The sequence below is a fragment of the Mastacembelus armatus genome, chromosome 5, assembly GCF_900324485.2.
Source record: "Mastacembelus armatus chromosome 5, fMasArm1.2, whole genome shotgun sequence".
NCBI lineage: Eukaryota > Metazoa > Chordata > Actinopteri > Synbranchiformes > Mastacembelidae > Mastacembelus > Mastacembelus armatus.
The window spans coordinates 7,930,640-7,935,938 of record NC_046637.1 but is presented as its reverse complement, the minus strand read 5'-3'; positions in this window follow the sequence as shown (position 1 = coordinate 7,935,938).

Below are 5,299 nucleotides of genomic sequence, written 5' to 3'. Positions count from 1 at the left end.
TGCAATAAATCACATTTAGAAAACATCCCTCCATGGCCCTGTACGAGCATGCATGAGCTCTTGAGGGGCCAGGGTCAGTCAAATAACACTCACAGCATATAACCTGCCAGGATGAGGGCTGCTCCACTACTTTTCCAAGTTGGGAAGAATGGAGAGATGCTGGGTGTGTTTAATAGAGACAGAGGCATGGACAGTGCTGTTAGAAGAGTGCAGTGGGAATATGCTTCCTATTCTCTTATATAAAATATATAAATATAAATATAAAATAAAGTTTGAACTAGTAGTGATGCACCTCACAACTCTTCCTTTATATACTTTACTGACTTGTGAATAACCGCTTCCATTAAGAGAATAGGGGGACACTAAATGGTCTCATAAAAGGCTTCAGACCTCAACACTGAAGACCTATAAAACATTTGGACATGGCATGTTAGATAGCACTCTTCAGTATCAATTCATCAACAACATACCAAGTGAGGCAATATATTTTGGAAGAATGACATTCCACTCTGATGTGATCCAACCCTTCATAAGATATTTTATGTGGGTTTTTCCACAAAATGATCACCCTTCCATATTCTGGGCAGGCCATTTTAAAATCAATAGTTTGGTAACTTTTGATGTGGAAGATTTCATAATATGCATAAGGCTTCATCAAATCATAATCACTTCAAAGGCTTGGGGCTGGAGAGCTTGTCAGACCTGTGCAGTCCTCTCCTTATTTCTGCTTGAGAACAACAGCTCTGCTTTGATTTTTTTTTTAAATTGGCAACCATGAGTCAGTGAAATAAACTTAATTTCCCAGAATGTCTTTCACCAAGTCATTGGCATAACGTGGAACTTTACATAGGAAGAGAAAAAGTGGACAGATGCTGTGAATGCTTCAGCATCAAGAGGATTGGCTGCTGTCTTGAACATCATTGCAGTGTGTGGTTGTGTGATCTTGGAGTTGGAGGTGATGCCATTAGGCACATGGGGTGTCTGTGCCAGGGCAATCTGGAAATTACGTTTTGTGGGCTAGATAGTGGCATCTAAAGGCAGATGTGGTGGCTTTAAGGCTCTTGCTTCCTTTCACATGGCGTTAAGCCCTGCAAAGTATAATATTACATTCATCTCTCCTCATGTTTATATTCCCTCTCCGCCACTTTCTTTGAGTAAAAAAAATAATAGAAGAAGAAAGAAAAATAATGCTTACATGACATTCACATTTATTCTTTACACACGTGATTAAAATTGGAATCAGTGTCCATCAGCAAAGCAATGTTACAGTTCAAAACAGACTGTTTTTTTAACAACAGCTTCTTCCCAGCTGACGTCTTTTACTCTGTAATTCAAAGTGCTTCAGCAAATTCAGAAGCAGCATTTCCCCATCCTATGACAAGAAGAAGGCTGATGACACACTGTGACAGTAACTATGTGAAACTGTCTGCCAAGAAGTGAAAAAGAGAGCCAACTAAGGCTGTCAGAGGAAGAGCAAGACAATGGTAGCTTTTATTTCTCCACCGCACATTCCAGTGGAAGAAAGGAGCTGGCCCTCCTGCCTGCTGTTTGAACCAGAGGCAGACAAGTTCATTGTGTCTGGGTCACGGTACTTCCCAGCGTCCTTGTCATTTTGAACCTTGATGCTGTAATGTCACAGTGAAGCATTTTTGCAGTGTTTCTGTTGAGTTTGTTTTTTTGATTTTCTTTGAGCCAACAGCATCAAACCACATTTGTCTTCTGTTGCATCATCATTTTTAATTACTGAGTCTGGTATCGCTTGGCAAGGTGTGGTTGGTATTGGCACTTGCAACATCCCTGGTGATCATCACTCGTCACCTCACTGAGTTCATAAGGTCAATGCTGTTGATTTTTATAGTATCAATAAGAACAATGGTCTCTATTGTCAACAAGCACATATTCCTGTCAACCTGTCAAAGAAATCCATCTATTTTCTATACCCGCTTATTCCTTGACCAGGGTCACAGGGATCTGCTGGAGCCTATAACCTGTCAAAGAAATGACAAACCAAAACTGCTACTGCCAATCTACATTACATTGAGTGCATTTTGTTGGGTTGCATATCAGGGCTTGGCAAAAATTATTGTATATTTATTGAACGCTAATTGCAATTTTACAAATGTTTGTCACATGCATCAGCTGAAAACAAATTTAAAAAACCAGTTTGAAACAGTTTACTAAAATAAGTCAAAATACTTAAATGCTGCATCATGAAATAATCCATGTAATACTTTAGTTGCTTGAAAACACTATCATACCAATGCTGAAATAAAGCTTTAAGAACTTTGATAAACAAGCCATGTCCATATTACCAAGTTTATCTAAAAGGAAATTCATAATTTATATATCAGCTTCCTTACACAAAATGCTAAAAGTTCTTTGAATTTAAAACATGATGTGACCTAATATCTATATTCAGATATATTCAGACCACCCACAAATAAAATAACATCTGTGCTTTTATACTTTTACTGTGAGAGCAAATATTTTCACAGTATTTTCACAGAGGGCACCGACGTAACGTACAAAAGAAAACAAGCAGAGTGAGTGGTGCAAACTGTGGAAATGTTGAATTAAAACATGACTTTTGCATTATAGGAAGAAAGTAGGAACATGCAACCCTCTGCTGGATAACATCAAAAAAAAAAAAAACTTGTAACACAGGCATCAAAAATGACCTTTCCCTGATCTCTACACCATTTCATGCTGTACTGTAATGTCTCACCACTTCCAGCATGCAAGTTGAAGACGAGGTTGAAAATATTAACATTAGGTTCCTGTAGTCCTTCTTTCTAGATTCATCATTGTCAACACTCATCACACAAGGCAGAGAATCCAGTTTTTCCACTGGCAATAGCTTCATTAAACCATTATGCATTGCTGTCGCTACAAGCAACACTGATTATTGAGTGAGGGACATAAATCATTTTCTCATTTGGAAAATGTTCTCTTCTTTATTGCTGTCACTATCACTCTTGCAGCTGACAAGCACCAACTACAACTGATTCAGGCACACTGATGGGGGATTTTCAAAGTAATTAAAAAAAAAAAGGAAATTACCACTGTAACTGAAGAAAACACATCTGAGGTTATGATTTTTCCATCTTTCTTCATTTTATCGAGTCTGTTTCCTTGTGCCTGTGGCCTGTTGGAATTTATGGATTAATAACTAAGGTGTCACAACAAAGTCTTAGTTACTTCATATCTCTTTGTACCATTTTTGTCTTTTTGCCCTTGTCTTACACAGTCTTGAAAAAAATACACCTTTTCACCTAGGACACGTGTTCCTATCCAGCTTTTTTGAAAGCCATATTACAATCAAGGATGTTCTCTTCTTTTATTTGGAAAGGTCAGTGATGCCGACACTAGCACAGATGTAAAGTATAGCATGAATCTCCCCCAGGTGCCCTGACGTATCCATGTCTCTGGGTGTTGTGATGGTGTCAGTCAGGGCATCCTGTTGTCCTCTCTCAGGAGAACCTGTTTCCTCCTGAACCATGGCTCCCAGCTCTGACACACTCTTCCTCATGTTACAAAATACACACAAAGACAATGGCACACAAGTTGGGCACCCATCAAGCAAACGCAAACACACACATATTCTCATTATATTAAACAAACAGGCAAGTGGAGAATGAGACTGGCAATGCACCGTTCTCCATTTCAGTGGAACATATATGGAAATTATGACGGTTGGACCCATCAGATGAGACTGCCAGATAGCGCTTATTTGTTTCAGTTCAGCAGGTGTTGTGAAGACTACACATCCACATGACCTGTTTTGATAACCTTGAAAGATCTTTGACATTTCACCCTTACACATCCAGGAGCAGGTGATATGCTACAGGCCTTGTGTTATAAATGAGAATCTAATAATGAGAAAATTGATTTGATGAAATGGAAAGACATTTATAAAAATACTACTGGGAAAAGACTGCACTTACAAATTTCCAGACGTCAGTACATATAAATCATTAAACTGACTGAGATATAAAACTGGAAATTATTAAAGCTTCCAACTTTTTCTGAGGCTCCTGACGTGATCTGATGCTTAGCAAATTTTATACAGACGACCATGATGAGGTCTGAGGTTCTAGAATAAATGTTAGATTTCTATCGTGGCTGCAACACTAAATACCCTTTTTCCTATTTGAACAATATTCTTAGCATCTCTTTCTTTGCTGTAACTTTAAAGGCACTTGGACTTTACTTGCAGATTTCCATGTTATGTTACTTTAAGCCTGTTTCAAGGAAACATTATATTTATTGTTCAAATATTTGACCCTTGTACTTACTTGTTACATTGTATATTAAGATTTTACATATATATCTAATATACTGTATGATCAGTATTTAATGATGATGTAGTGTTATATATATAAATTCTCCATAGGTTTACCTGTACAAAATAAAGTGCTCCTTATACATCAATGAATCAGGAAAAAACATCCAATAATAAGATGAGTACTTTCAATATTCAGCTTTGGTCTAATACACTAATACATGTTTACTCATGAATGCAAAACTATTTATGTAAAGCAGGACAAAACAGCTTTTTTTCCCTTTATTCTACTTTCTTCAACCATGTCTTACAACGTTATGTTATTGCTGTTTACTTACTATATATACCAAAAACCAATACAATCTGAATGGGGACAATTAAACAGGAATGTAAAATCCGTACATTTCTGTAAATAGTAGTTGTAAGATAATGATTCAAACCCACAAATAGCACCTGTCACCCGAGGCTCGAGCGTAAGAGACTGGTATATCGAGGCAGTGATAATGGAAATAATGACTGTCACACATCCACACACTGGGTACACACAGTGAGGGATACCAGCCATTCTTACATCTTACATCAAATTGTCAATAGCCCGAAGTTATTTGCCACAAGCTAACAAATCCCCCTATCTGGAAGAACAGACACAGTCCGCGGCTTCAGACAGTGGGGCTCAAGAGTTTCAGGGTCGTTGTGTAAACAAACGCAAAGAGCTCTTGACCAAACAAAGATTTAACGCGCAGACAGAGAAAAGAAGCCGAGAAGTTAAAACGCTGCAGCTGAGAGAATAAAGGAGAAGAGTGGTTGAGATAAGGGGCGCGCACGTACACACGCACGCGCGCGCACACACGCACACGCACACGCACGCACGCACACACACACACATACATACGCACACACACATACATACACACACACACACACAAACGCTCTCGCAGTGTAAAGGGCGCACGCTGCTCGGGAGGAGGAGGAGGAGGAACCAGAAGTCTTTCGCTCATTTACTTAACATCACTTCCC